At 40.0% G+C, this 16,127-nt stretch overlaps 1 long non-coding RNA gene across 3 annotated transcripts in view; it reads left to right on the top strand.

Annotated features, from left to right (window-relative positions):
• LOC109626545 (uncharacterized) overlaps window positions 1-15,375 on the top strand; it is a 79,141-nt gene extending 63,766 nt beyond the window's left edge. For 2 of the 3 annotated variants that reach the window (XR_011244040.1, XR_011244038.1), the window contains exons 5-6: window positions 14,361-14,558; window positions 14,692-15,375. This is a non-coding gene — a long non-coding RNA (uncharacterized lncRNA). Of the gene's footprint in view, window positions 1-14,357; window positions 14,559-14,691 lie in introns of all 3 variants that reach the window. The other variant, XR_011244039.1, reaches the window with a different exon arrangement.
• Window positions 15,376-16,127: the final 752 nt, after the last annotated feature.

Here is a 16,127-nt window from a genome sequence, read left to right as displayed (position 1 = left end):
AAAAACACAGTCAACAGATCAGGAGGCAGCATGGAATGTTGGTAATACACATGTGTACAAGACGCCAGAGGCAACGTGGCATCCCTGACATAATTATCTAAACACATTTTATAATTCAGCTCCGTAATGAAATAGGCTTTATAGTTGTAAATTCATCCTTCAGCCATGCCATAACTCAAAAGTATATCATCTCAGATGATATATCATAACAGCAGTCTGAGTGAAAATAGAGGCTTATAAATGTCTTTTAAAAGAAGAATAAGAATGCCATTATTGTGTATTTATTGTTCTCTGAGAAAACCATATGTTAGGGGGGGGGTGTGTGTGTGTGTGTGTGTGTGTGTGTGTGTGTGTGTGTGTGTGTGTGTGTGTGTGTGTGTGTGTGTGTGTCCAAAGTTAAAATGAAACCTAGGCTCCAGCAGCATCAGTGTGTAGGACTGAAGTCCCCATGTATTCTTGCTAACAGATCACAGAAGTTATGAAAGACTGCTCTTTGATCATTTTCATTTCTAAAATAATTTCCTTTGAACATTTCAAGTCACTTGTGCTTTTATTTATAAAGCCTATTTAGACAATCAAGGAGTTGAAAATAATTAGGCTGGTGCGCACAAGAGTGTGGACATGTATTCCCTTTCAATCAGTTAAAACCAGCTCTGTTAATTAAAGTTCTGAGCTGTTACTCTGCCCAAATAATTTTCTTATTAGCCGCTGCCTGTCTCAGATCTGTTGTCAGCAGAGTGTATTTTCTTTTGGTTGCTCCTTTCTATTTTTTTTTCTCCATGCAGAAATCCCACTGACCCATATAGTTGATCTCATTTTTGAAGCGTATAATATAGATTGCGGGTTAAGACAACGCAGGCTCTATTATTAGTCCCATTTGAGGTGCACAGCCTCCTTCTAGGTGCTGCCGTGCGTTGCCGAATTCCCTGAGTGAAGGCATTACCATCTCATTTGGGTGAGGGTGAGATTACCTCATGCAGCCGAGCTGTTTCATCACAAAAAATGCAGGGGAGCTGAGCTGTCGCTGCTGACTGTTTATACAGGCTGCTGGAGGTAGAGGCGTTCCAGCTACATTTCACAAACATCACACATGACAACTTGTGATGCCACCTTACTGATGTTTCCCATGAAAGGTCTCTCAGTAACAACAACATCCTATTGATCCCCGGCACCATTTTAACAACCTCCTCGCACCCTCTCACACATGCACACCTGAGTGGCTACGGATTGAAAACGTTTGCAGTTAGCAGCTAGCTCCTCCAACACGTCCCCTCAGAGTGGTTGTCAATTAGGCCCAGTCATTGTGGGATCGGCCCTGGAGGAGTCCTGCGATGGGAATCAGCAGTGCAAATATCGGCTCATCCCTCAGTGCTGAATTAATATGCAACACTTACATTTTTGTGCTGATTAAAAGGCTGTGGCATGTGATGAGCTATCAAAACAAGAAATAAACTACTCAGATTAAAATTCTGCTTTTAATAGGACAGATGAAAGCAGCAATTAGTTGCGGTTGAGTTAAGTCTTTTTTTTTCTCTAAGTCAGCTCGCCCTCATTTATGAGAAAAACTGAAAATGATCATGTGTTTTAACCTCACTTCAGTATCTCTCTTCATATTTAGCATTTAGGGAGACTAAAAGACAATACTCACTTATAGGTCCATCCTACAATCTGTTTAATTTAGCTCTGCCATAATGTCTCTAGTCTTTACAAAGTCTCTCATGTTCAGTTTGTGTTGACATTATTGTAAATGTGTAAATTCATTCATATGTGTATCGCTGAGCTAATGATTAAATGTGGTGTGCGGCTGGATCACAAGATTCTTATTTTTGGGTCCTCCCTAATCACATAAATGAAAGGAGCAAAATATTATCATCACCTTGCAGTCCAATGACCTCAATGTTACAACATATAAATTACGGCCATGTCAAAAACATAATATGAATCACAAAAGCTGCCTAATGGCAGATCAGTTGCATTTGTTTGCATAGATTGTACAAGTGTACCTAATAAAGTGGCTGCTGAGTGGATCTCTGTACTTATTATGAAGACCATTGGTAGTGGTAGTGGTCTTTCACAGACTGGACAGTCAAAAGACACCACATCCATCAAAAAACTGCTTGTTTAAGAGTAAGCACATACCTCTCAGTGATAATACAGTCAACTAACACAATGATAACACTAACTTTTAGTGAACGTTAACACAATGGTAACACTTAATAGTGTGACACTGTGCTGTTGGCTTGTGTGGCGAATTGAAGTGTTAACATTAGAATATGTAGTTTTTATAAATAGTATACAAACGTTTGATAGTATATAATACACTGTAATGTAGCTGTTAGCAGATCTATGCACGTGGAGTGTTTGTCAACAATTATAATTTTTCCTATGAAAACATATTTCACATCATTGCAATGGTGTTTATTCATTGTATTGTCATCAATGATCAGTTTTACGTTTCTCCACCTATGGAGTCATGCATGTGGATAAATACATGAATTACCACTTGGTGATACATTAGTTACACTAGTTAAGTCACTTACACTAGTTATAAATCATTTATTTTATGTTTATATGTAAAATTGGAGAATTAAAGTGTTACCAGTGCATTTTTATGCTCATATTTGTGGCTGTAGTTTGTGGTGCTGTGAATTTTAATGTGATGTGTTCCCATTATTGAATTTACCCTGGTGGAGCACACATTGGAATGTCCTCTCACTATAACATGCAGCGATCAGCCACAACATTAAAAACCAGATTTGTGTTTTAATGTTGCAGCTGATTGGTGAATACTTTTCACAGTTTGTGTAAGACTTTTAAAAATGGTAGGTCCTCAGCTCCCTGAGATCTTTCACTTGTGACCAGTCAGTGACATGACAGATAAATTAAATATAAAAATAAAAGGCTTTGATTCAAGCCTACCTGTTGACTCCTGCACCTGCTGGGTATATATATATATACTCTGTTTATTCTGCACATTTGTAACTGAGAGGCATGCATTTCTGTAAATATATATATATATGAACCAGATGATGTGGCAGCTGGTGCAGTCTGAGGGGCTGCAGCGTTAAAGGATATATTTTTCCTTTTGTTGGCAAAACAGGGCGAGATGACCAGTCTTGTCATTCTGTTATTGCACCGACCTTACTCATCAATCAGAAATCAAAGCTCTGACAGTTTCCAACATTAAAGGGCTGCTGCTGGTGTGTCCTGTGCCAAGAGGCTCCTTTCTGCTGAGCATATTAATATACTGTAGGCCACAAGGAGGCTCATCACTAATCATGAAGGGCAAGATACTCCTGAGCCATACCGGGCACGCTTCCAGTCAATATTCATACTGGAATGTATACAGTCATCCAACCCGGTGCTGTAATGGACCACTGAAATGATTTAAGTGGGTCTGAAACATTTTTTTTAAGCCAACAACGGAATCTAGAATTTTATGAAAACACTCGAGTAAGCCAGTGAAGAGTGAGACGAAGTGAGTTTAATTGAAAAATCAGTTTTTGCAATGATTGAATACATAAAAATACACAAAACATTTTACTTTATAAAATACACAAACGTGTTACTTTACCTACATGCAGTTTGTTGGATTCCCTAAAGGGCAGCAGATATATTCTTATTCCAGGGTTTCAATTTCAGAGATTAACCTCCCAAAGTAGAAAGAAATCCAAAAAAGTAACCAGGAAGTCACAGCTGCCACAAAAAAAGGAAAAAAATAATCCTGATTCCACTCATCTGACTTTAAGGTGTGTTCCCCCATGTTTTTCCCGCCCCTATAGGGATTTCGAGGCAGGCGAGATGTCTGTTTATCTGGAACGAGCAGCAAAACTTCATCTGAGCCAGTTTTACATTCAAATCGTCTCTCAAAAATCTCATGAAGTCGGAGTTAACAATCAGACTAAGTGCTGTAACTCTCTTTGATCTGCTGCTTCAACCACACACTAATAATCACATTAGTACAACTGTAATTCGCATCAAGCATTAAACATTATTTACAACTTTAGTTTGCTGTCGCGTTTTTTTAATTTCAGTAAATTGTCATAGTGTTAGCAATCAAATGTGTAAATGTGCAATTTGACACATTTTAATATATCTAATATGTTTTAAAAAAAATTTTTTCAAATGTTATACTGTTACTGACCATGCTGCTTATCAGAAGCAAAATCCATTCACCCTGCAAAACATGTTCACCCAAACATCCATCGCGTCCTGCTGCCTCCCAGCATCACCAGTGACGAGGGCTGTTTTGCAAGGGGCGGCGTCTCTCAAAATTCAGTTGTAGCCCACATAGCAAATCCCTAGCAAGACGAAATATGTGCAACGTAACATACATGTTTCATGATGGCAGTGACGAGAAATTGTGAGTTGGCACCATGTCCCAAGCAGTGTGGTTTATGCCTTTACTAACATTTCCAGTATCTTAATTCTTGTGCAGAGACTGTGATTTAGCCCTTTTTTTGTGTGTACCGCGACATGTTTATGGGCTAATAGGCCTTTGTCAGTAGTACTCTATTTATTTAATACAATTGTAGTGTGAACAGAAGGAATAATAAACAGGCTGACTAAACATACGATTCTTCTTTTGGGCTGAGAAAACCCTGTGTAAGGACACAAAAGGGGGACGTTTCCACTGCGGAAAGTAAATTCTTTTGAAGTGGAACTAATCATCTGAGGGATGGTTCTCGTTGTCCTAACAACGCAGCTGAATTGGAATGAGCCTCCTTTTTTGTGGAAGATATGTTTTCTTTTTTTCATTCAGAACTGATGATGATAGTAGTTTCACGCCCTGTCCACCCACATTGTCCGTCCAAACTTCTTTGCAGATAAGTCTTTACTTGGAGACGCCGAACACACGGCGGGTGACTCTTGGACTGTGACGTCAGCCTCACTCCTCTGTCTCCTGGTCTTTACGCTTTTTAATACCGTTAGAATGAAAAGGGAATCTCACAGCAAATCCTCTCCAATAACAGTTCTTTCTTAGGGTATGAAAAGATCAAGACTACTCCTATATCATAATGTACCAGTCACTCCTCAAGATAACAATAACACTCTGATGTTGAGAGTTTGTGCTTCCAAGAAAATGGACAATTTAGCATGTGAGGTGTGCATTTTTCTGTCTTTAAAAATATATAATAGAGCAGAATATGGCATATTATCCATCTAATAGAGTACTTTCATATGTTTTCTTAATTTAGAGATCTGGTAAGATAGAAATCAAAATAGTACAAAAAATATTTGTTGGCCTAAATGGTTTTAATACTCTGGTCACCTTTCTTAAGCTACTATTGAAGGTCTATAATGAATATATCTCCCTCAATTTATCTCCATTTTAATTATGTGATGGCTTGGCCAGTCATTTATGATAAATAAGGGTTACCTTTCTCTCCATATGTAAACTTCTATGAGGGAAACATCGAAGTGAAAGCAGGACACTGGGTATTCTTCTTTCTCAAGATAGTACATGTCATGTACAAAGCCAGTAAGCAATTATTGGCTGGAATGATGAGGCCTCTGATTCACTGCGAAGACTCCTTTGTCTAAAGCCAAGGGGATGTAACCGTGTCCTGCGGCTTGTGTCCAGGGGTCTCCTCATTTTCCCCTCAGGGCACTGAAAAAGGTAATTTTGGCCGTGTGACCCCAGACTGAGAGAATTCCAATCTCTCAGCGTTACTAAATCTTTATCTTTGCACAGGCTGTATAGCTGCGCCTCTCTTGAGTTATAAACTGTCGGGCCCTTCTGCCAGTCCCACAGTCACCCAGCCGTTTTATTGTCTCAGTGGGGGGACAGGGTTCAGGCAGCAGTCATCCTCAAAACAGAGGTGAACTGTTTGGTGGGAGTGTCTCGGCTCCTGTGCTAACTTTAATGCCCCTACATTTTGTCATGTGAATCAACAAAAGGTCTTGAACTGCACCATAAGTATGAACTGGGATGGAAATATTTGTATTAATTGCCAATAAAATATAAATTAATCATTTGTTTCAATTTATTTGATTGATTTTTTTACATCAGGCCTCGGAAGTTGTGATACATATTTTCTACCATTCATACTTTTCCATGGCTGTATTATTTTCCCCCACCATGCTTATAATGAACGCATACTTCTGATAGTGGCTACAAAAGTCTACATTATACATACATTTTCTCATAGATCATGTATCCATTGTGCTATGGCACTTTGCAGAGAATAACACCCAAAGCGGTGATAGGTTTCAAATTTTTATTGGGTTTTCAAAACGGTGAAAATTAAATCAAACATCTTTTTTCATATTCAACTTTAAAGAATGGCACCCCGTCTGTGGCAAAATCATGAATGTAGCCGCAGATTTGACAAACAAATTAGAGCCACTCTGAGTGTGTTGATAACTGCAGTGAAGTGTTTGTGTTAGTAAGAGGCAGGTGGCAGCCAAAAGAACAAAATCCCTCTGTCAGGAAAGTACAGACTTTGTATTCAACAGTCATAAATCAGCAGTACATGATGTTCAGTTAATGCAGGGGCTTGTCACAGACCAATTTAAAGTGTGTTTGGGCTGCTGGTGCCGGATTTGGCAGCGGTGTGTTCGCAGTGACGTCACGTTAAGGGTGGATCTCTGGTTGCGGTGACAGGGGAGGACGACTCTGTCTTGCTCAGCTGAAGAAGACAATAACTGCAGGATTTTCCTCGGCTGTTTTGTTTTTTCTTTAATGGTGAAACAAATGTTTGGATGCTGAAGCTGTTTTGTCCCGTCACCGTCTGCCTGCTGCACACACTGCATGTTCCTTGCTGAGCCTTCACCAGCACACACACACACACACACACACACACACACACACACACACTATTGCTGACTAGAGCAGGTTAAGGCAGGACACAGCAGATAAGCTTGTGGCACACTTGAATTTTTAGCTCCTGTTGGTGCGAGGAAATTCATCCCTTTAGAGGATACAAACTTACGAGTCCTCAAGGAACCTCATTTTTTCTCTTCAGCTAGATAACAGCCTCCGTTTAAAGCCACTGAAAGCACACTGTATTCTAGACACTCATAAAAAGGTTGAATTCCTCGAAATGCAAAATGGTGAGCAACCGCACCATCCAGGAATACGTCTTTCTTAACACAGCGATTGATCATTTGAGTCGTATTATGCACAGGTCTTCCAAGTATCCCTCGGCTGCAAGTATATATTTATAATTTTTTTTACAAGCCATGCGGTAGCTGGTTGCCTTTGTCATCATGGCAGACTGGGAGCCCGGGAGAGGACGCCAGCACAGTGCCAGTTGGCTCAAGTAGTGAAAACACAAGGCAGACACAGCACAAGTCTAATCTACATCGTTCCAGACAGGAAGGTCACTTCTGTGGCGATTGCAGTTTTCATGTGTTCCATTGGCAACAATACAGATTCCATACACTACAGTGTGGATGGATCTATAAATATACCTACACAGATCATAGCCCATACTGCTTTGTGTCACATGTATTTAAATGAGGTGAGATTTCAATGTTTCAAATGTTAATTATTTTCCCTCTTGAATTTTTGAGGTCAGGTTATTCATAGGTGGTTATGTAACAGAAGCTGAGCAAGAACCACTCTTGTAAGTAAACCAGAATATCATTAGAAGGGAAGCCACACTTAGAAATGTTGTTCAGAAAATTGCATATTTAACTGTGCAACTCTCCCCGAACTCAAATAATGGCATCCTGTGAACAAATACTAGAAATTCGGATTCATGCAAGGCTCACGATAAAATAACTATTCCTGTATTCTTTTCAGACAAACCAGACAAAAGCTGCTTTTCCTCTCTACTGTGCTGCATTCACTGTAGCGTACAACAAATAAACAGCGTGTGCACCTTAAGTTATTGTATACCTTCGTCAGTTTTCATGTGGCTCTCCAGCCTATGGACCAATCCTCCTGGTGGTGCTTCGCTTTGTAAACAATAGTCCTGCAAATAACAGGGGCCAAGTCATTATCTTCTGCTCAGCAGGTGTAGACATTATTGGAGTGTTGAACTAATGATATGTAATGAGCTCGCTGTGACACATGTCTAGCCACCCTTACTATCATGGGGCCCATTAATAGATAACAGCATTGTAATTAGCTTAGTTGGGAAGCCAAACCTGAGCTTATGAATATATCAAACTATATTTAAGTTGTGTTTCCACACTGTGTGCATTTTCCCATGCTGTGTGTCCCTGCACTGGGCAGAGAAGTGGGTTAATGTTTCATTTATGGGTTGTTTTTTAATCCTGCACATCAATTGTCCATATATACATTACTTTTTATAAAATAAATACCAAGAAAATTATTCCATGACCAACAGAGGAATTAATCAGTACATGTTGTGTTTTCTGTGTATTCAGTAGCCTAAATTGAAAGTCCAGGACACATATACATGGCTGTCTTAAAAATTTATATTGGAAATGGTTTTGATGTTGTACCCCACTGCAAACACTTTCAGGCTTTTGCAGGTCTCCTAGCAACGGCAAACAAAGGCAGGACCCATCTCAAGTTTCCTGTGGAGCGGCCGGTCCGGCGTGCCTTTGATCTTGACTGGGAAAATAGCTGAGTGGGCACTACTCGCATTTGTCTTTCATTTACTCCAGCCCCCCTGCCCCCCTCAAAAAAAAAAAGAAAACGTTCCTTGAAACAGCCAAATCTTCATCTGTCCCCAGCAACCAATACCCCCTCCTGGATAATCAACCATAGCAAAGGAAGTCAGCGAGGCACTAGAAAGTTTTGTTGAAATTGGATGTTTTTGTTTTCGGTGCATAGTTACTACCTTTAGCAGGCTGTCATTTGTGGTTCTTCTGTGGAGGAGAATGAGTGTGTAAACCAAAATAGTATGTTGTTCTTTGTTTATGCTGTTTCAGAGTAGTCTCACTGTGGAATTCATCAACCCGTGTCCCAGGACTTTAAAATAAAAACATTAATAATAATAAACCCAAGTATCCCTCTCCCTGCTTTTGGACGTTTTTTAAGCTCTGTGAACTTGGAACAAACAGAAAGAACCATTTGTATTCCATAAAAGGCCCAATGCCCACAGAAAACTGGGCACATGTTAGAGCTCATGCGGATTTTGGGGCTACCACAGAGTTCCTCTATTTATATTCTAAATTTTAAAAAAATGTAGGCTGCATGCAGGAAAAAATATTCATAACTCTATTCTTGGAGTTTAATACTGCTTGTGAAGTAAGTCCCAGGAATCAAAAATACAAATAAATGCATCATTCTATGCGTAAACACGACCAAGGATACACTGGCCAGTGTATCTTGGGGCGTTTGAATTTTATCTTACTCTAGTGCTCTGCTCTGCTTTCATCTAAAACATCCTGACAGCTGAGGAGATTAAACAAATTGAAGTGTTACACACTGTTTTGGTGTAATTTACTGTAATTGATGTCTCTATCTAGTGCTGAGGCCTTCTGAAGCAATTGCTTGTGTTTGTAGGAAGACATGCAGCCCAGTGGGGTGTATTGACTCAGGCTGTTGACTAATACTGCTCTATTGGCATGTTCTAATGCTCTCCCATTGTTCGACTAACTCACTCGTCTGTAACGCACACCTTGCACAAGATGCTGCAGATGACGCTCAGAGTGTGCTTTATACTTTTTTTCCTCACTCTGAGGCTTTGACCTGGAAATAAATTTGTTTTCTTCCAGTTTGAACGGGTCAATATGGGTCATGTGACCTGGTCGTGTGATTCTGCTGACACTGCTCGGCTAATTCTCACATTTGAACCTTACACACTGTTCTTCTTAATGTTCATGACACAAAAATCTTGTCAAGTGACATTGTTATTGTAAAGATTGACATTGAAATACATTGATATGTATAGATTTACAGCAATGGAGCCAGTTCTTGAGTGTAACTACCTAATGTTTATCATTCGGAGCAGCCTGGAATAAGTGTTTCTGCATAATATGATTCCATACTGTGGATGGATGATGCATTCATATCTTTAACTCAAGTAGCCTAAGAGTGCTACTATATGAAAATACTCATTACATATGGTTGTAAAAGTGATGTACATTATTAATGTACATTATGTACTCATTATGCAGAAATGCAGACCCTGTATATTTCATCGTTAATATTGATGCATTCAATCTGTTATGTACTCGCTTTAGCTGTAAAATAAATCTAATCAAATAGTTGTAATAGTTTTTTTTGTTAGTGTTTTATGACATGCACTAGAATGAGTGTCAAGTGCTTTCCAAACACCAAATTTAAAAAGTGGTCAGCTTGAAGACGACAGATGTTAAATCAAGTTTTCTTCACATTTATTGGTTCTGAGACACATTTAAAGAATATAATGTACCAACAGATATTCAATTGAAATAATAAGTGAATATTTCATGTGTGGAAAGCTGAGATGCATTTTAAAAGGAAGTGGAGCTTGAGTTAATATTATTTTATAAAACAATTCTTACCAAGGTACAGGATGAACTTGACTCAATTCATTATGAGCACAATATTTTCCTCATGGAACTCAATCAAAGCTCGTTTGATTTCGCATTTCCACACTGAAACTTCTTCACAAACACATCAGCTGGAGTTTAGTAGATATGTTTTGTTTCTGTAAAGGTGCATGTAAACACAAATGCAATTAATCCTGATACCGCCAAACATTTTTGCATGGCAGTGTTTTTGTTAGCTACAGTCTCTGATTGCTGTTGTGTGTGTGTATTTCCCTCCGCTCTTTAGAGAGCAGAAAACCCTCATTTCAACTGTCATACCGATGCTTGTTTGTGAGAAACGCTCTTCCCAGCTGGATCCTATTTTGGTTTGTCAAAGCAAAGCTGCAGAAAAGCAGGTTTTTACATTCCTTCACCATCCTTTTATGGAAGCAACTATGGTTGGGGTTGTTACATGTTAGAACTATGGGGAAAAAAATACAACACTGTCCCACTTCTGCCTTCAGCAGCCTGTATCCTCCCCTGCTCACACTTTACGCTCGCAGAAGTCGTACATTCATTACCTCACTACATTTAATCAAGTCACATTGCTCAGCACTAGAGAGGAACATTGTTACCAGCATGACACAGGATGATAAACAAACGGTTGTGATCCACTGCTGAGGAGCGTTTGATTTTACCTCTCACCTTCAAGAACCTTCTTCCAACTAAAAGGGATCTACTGGGAACGGAAAAAAACAAACATTTGAAGCAGATTTTTTTTCTCTCCCTAAAAAAATTGGAACCCAGTTTAGCATATTTATTTATAGCACGTTTCTGATTCAGAATCCTGCGCCAAAAAGACTGTTATGGAGTATCATCACATTACTGCCGACAGAAAATAAAGCACGACTTCATGCTTGTCTGCACCAAACCCCACACAGAGTTGTACCCCTCTGATAGCTGCATCTGTCCCAGACAACAATGCCAGGGTGGGGAATGTATTAATATCCCCCTGAGCCCTGAGCACGCACGTTTACTGTCACCTTAACTCATCCCTTAATATGCTCACCAAATATAGGTGTCCTCAGAAGTACTTTGCCCTGGAATCATTTCAATATGTAGTCGTGCTACAGCGAAAATGTCTTAATTCTTAATTGTTATTTTTTCAGGATGAATCATTTCAACATCTGTTCCATCACATAAATTTGCCAATTTGCTCCCTTAGATTTTTTTTAAACTAATATATAGTGGGCTTCAATGAAAGTCTCAATGTTGCCAGAACTCATGCATCGACTAACTGACTCATTTTGGAAATATAAACAACTGTGAGCTGAATTTTGGCTGCATGTGGTGAGCAACAAAAACAGTAAATCCACTACACGGCACATGTGCACAGTTATAAGCTTTAGAGTTTGAAGTGCTTCACAATTATAGGCTTATTAATAATGTACATCAACAATATTACACAAGATCACATTGTTTGTCCATGCAAATAAGTAAAAATCTCTTGTTTTTCTCTGATTACATGCTGATATTTCACATTTTCTAGACATTTTTATTGTTTTAGTTGAACTTTAAGCCCCGAGCACTGAGGAAAATAGTTCTAATCAATGAGCAGACAAGGTTTTATTTTGAATCTTTCCATCATGTAATACACACATACATGATCTTTGCAATATGGATTGACGTCACTTGAGATTTCTGCCAGTGCATTTAAGCTCTTCTATTTTAGGGCTCATGTTGAGCTTTGTGGAATTCATTTGTCCCCATGTCCAACTCTTCAACGTCCGTCTCTACCCAGATACAATAGAAGAATGAAATTGAATCCATGGTGCTCACAGCAATGAATAGCTAGACTAATGAAAATAGCAGAATTAATGTTTCTCATAGGGTTTTGAAAACACCTCAACTCTGTTATGGATATGCCTGACGTCCACACTACTCTGGAGTTTAAGTTTGGAAACACTGCTGGCCCTGTTTTAGTTTAAAAACTCCGGTGCAGCATTTTAGTCTGGATGAGCAGAAGCAGAAGTTTAAACTATGATATACTTTCACAACCACTTGCTGATTGGGTTGTTTCAGTCATGATGTAGCCGTCGCAGATTCATCAGGCTCCTATGAGACGACGTAAGCTACCATTGTAGAATGCAACATATGTGATCAATTAAAAGCATTGCTGACCCTTGTCTTTGCAAACAGCTGCTGTGCAGTTAAATTCTACATTTTATTATGTTACAACCGCTTACATATGCAGGAGAGGAGAATTTATTGCATGCCTAGTGAATGTGTGGTCATTGGATATGTATTTTCAGACACGTTGGACTGGATAAAAGCCAAAACGCTTGTGCGGACAGAGAACCTTTCCGTTCGAAAATGCCATTTTCAAATGAAAATGTAGTCGTATGGATTTAGCCTTACACTCTGTAAATAGTCCCATAAACACATGGAGGCAGAAATCTCAGAGATATCGGCAAACTCAAAATCATAACAAACGTGTGAATTGATGCATTGAGAGTAAATCTATTCACTGCGTTATGTTCTGTCTTTTTCAAGGTCTCCTTTTTCTTCTTATTCCTGCTGAACATCTTCATTTTAACCTGTTGGTGTAGTTGGCTTCATGCAGTCCAGTGACCTCAATGTTTCTACCCATTTACTGAAGATTCATTCCAGTTCACACTATAACCTACATTCATATTTCACATATATACATTTTGTCTGTCTCAGTGAAGCACGCTGCTCAACCCTCCGAAGCTTTTACTATTCATCATAACATGAGTGCAGATCTTTGAAGTGCCAGCTACACTTAAGTTCTTTCTCATTTTTAACCTTTTAAAACAGTTTGTCTCTAAACTTAAAGCCTGTACGTGCACTCACACATCGCTGAATTCAAGTAGAGAATAAGACATGACATAAATCTGCAAAGAGTTTCTCTTCAAAACAAATGCATCTGCAGATTTACTGAAACTGACACCAACCAGCATTTTTTTAAATATGCATTTAACATATGATCTGTTGGCTGTTGCGCTCACCAAACTGAATATGTTAACATTGCCTCTCGGGGGGGATTGAGTATGCTGTTTATCTGTGCACTTTTCTGCATTTCTGGAGTTTTGTGGAACGTAAGCTGCTCCACCCACACAATAACAGCAATACTATATGTTTCAGCAGTATTTTTAACCTCCAAATACTTTTTACTTACCTTTAGGGCACCGTGTTTGAGTTCCTCTTATTTCAAAAGCTTTTTCGCTGGAATATCTGGGTCCATAAAGAATGCATAGTTTGGCTATTTAGAGTGATACAAATACATGTTACACCATCTCAATCTGTGTCAGCCTATATGCTATGTACACTTGGAAGACGTCAGTGTCTGTTTGTGCCATATAGAAATATCACCTCTTAACTATATGACATTTCTGGATAGCAAAAACAATCATGGCACAGACGGAGAGGGGGTGGGGTGGCATTTGTCAGTGCTCTCATTGGGGTTCAAAAGTAGAATGTAAAATGTCTGTCTTTGTCTAATTCAACACATTTTATTTTTGTAACTGAGAAATCTGTTCAGGGACCCCAACATTTTTTTTCCAACTGTCAGGGTGTCATTTGTCAGAAGAGGAAAAAAAAAGTGAAACTGATTTCCCACCCCCAGTCCGTCTGTATGTTGTGAGGTTATAACTGTTTCAAACATGCAAGGTTGGGGTGTACACGTGATGCACACGTGGACATGGCGATCTGTCATCCGGCCATCCTGCCCTGCTGAGCACTTTGGCCGATCTCCTGACTTCCTCTTTGACACCGCCCATGCGTCAGCGAACGATGACTTTTAAGGAGCCTTTGGACTAGAAAGCATTGTCCTTCATGATTGAGATGTTAACCTTCAGGGCAGCCTCTTGCTCTTCAGTGTCTCATTTTTTTCCCCTCCCTCTTCTCCTCCTCTTGCGTCCTCTTCTTTTCCCTTTCCTCCCTGGTTTCTCCTTCACCAGCAGCCGGCACAGTGAGGCCCGTCAAGCCATTAGCGAGTCCCAGCACTGATAATGAAGCCACAGAGGTGGTCTGAGCCAGTGTGACGCAGGAGCTGGAGCGCAGGAGGAAGGTAGATTAGGATAATTACCTGGCCATGGGGGCACGATGACAAAGACTCACTTCCTGCAGGCTTCAATCGTGGAGGGGCACAATATAATCAGGTGAGACCCCCTTTGTTCAGAAGAAAAAGAATAGAGAAAAAAAATGCACTTCAATCATTTTAATGATCAAATTGTGAAATGATACATGTCGGATTTTGTTGTGATGGTGACTGCTCTTCCTATGTCTTTGCAGGTGTCCTCACATGTATGTACTGTACGTGTTTATTTGCTGTTTATGTGGTGTAGGTTCCTCACACATACTGTAAGTAAGTCCTAAATATCCACACTCATGGAGACTTTGAAGAGCGTATGAGGTCAGGTTTTTAAATTATGGTCTGCACCCACACCAGGCTTTCTCTCCCCACTCCTGTTAATCCATTTTCCACACAATGCATTTCAAATCAAAGCAGCGTCACCATAACATGCCTTAGGAAACATTAAGCCATAGTGCGCTACTTTCATGTATGATAGCATAGCCCCTGTATGCTTTGATGTGCTCACTTTTTTTAATGCTTTATTAATAATAACACACTGGTTCCTTCTTATACCAACATCAGCTTCTGGTGCTCCTTCTTTCTCTCCTCCCGAACCCCATCCCTCTCTCCCTCCATGCCTCAGCTCCTTCATCCCTCCCCAGCTCCTCAGTCTTGTCTCGGGATTGGCCTGCTTGTGTTCGGGAGCTGGATTAGCAGGACTGATATAGGCCTCAAGATGAAGAGAGTGAAAAAAGACCTATGAGAGGGCAGAGAGTGCGGAGCGCTGCACCACCATTGGTTGCTGTTCAAATCAGACACGTCTTCATTTCCTTCAACCATCCTCTGCGAGTGCCTGGCTTTCATTTCCATGCCCGGGGAGGGTAGCCGAAAGAGGGGGAGGGTGCCCGGTGGGAGGGTGGTGGGGGGTGGGGGGGGGGGACTCAGGATTTGAGTCTCTGCATGTGCGCTTTAGTGTGCATGCACATGCGTGTTTGCTTAGACATACAGAGGGATGAGCTCGTAGCACTCACCTCCTCCAAAGCATGGCCAAAATACAAATGCTGCAGCAGCCTGCAGATTTCTGCTGGTGTTAATCATGTTCGCTGTGTATGAGGCTCCTGATTCATATGTAAAACCTTCTTAGGAAACAGATTTCTCACTGATGTTTCTCATCATTTCAGCAAATATTTTGAATAAGAGACACAGGCGAAGGTTAAGCGCACTGTCACTTTTCAGTATTTCCTGACACGTTCTTTCTGGCAATTTACTGGCTCACATAGCAGCTCGCCACATTCAAGTGTGTACACGCGTTCACAAACATTTCCTCTCTGTTTGTCTTCTTATTTTTCGATGTTTCCCCTGCGTAGCCCAGCCTTTCTGAATCTTGTTTCTTTGTTGTTGTTGTATTTTCGTTTTAACCCACAACTTGTGCAGCAGTTTCTCAAGGCATGTGTGGTTGCATTGTGTATAAAAATAAAATATATTTATATATTTAACATTTTCTTTGAGAATGTGCTCTGTGAAGTTACATTTTCAAAAGGCTCCTTGTTGACCTGCATCTATCTAATTTGTCAGATGTTCCAGGGTATTATCAGCACTCACAACATTTATGTGGTGTTATTTATAACCAGATTTGACAGCATTGGAGTTTTCA

Source organism: Paralichthys olivaceus, chromosome 9, assembly GCF_024713975.1.
Source record: "Paralichthys olivaceus isolate ysfri-2021 chromosome 9, ASM2471397v2, whole genome shotgun sequence".
Classification (NCBI taxonomy): Eukaryota; Metazoa; Chordata; class Actinopteri; order Pleuronectiformes; family Paralichthyidae; genus Paralichthys; species Paralichthys olivaceus.
The sequence above is the reverse complement of the archived record's forward strand: the minus strand, read 5'-3'. Positions and strand labels throughout refer to the sequence as shown.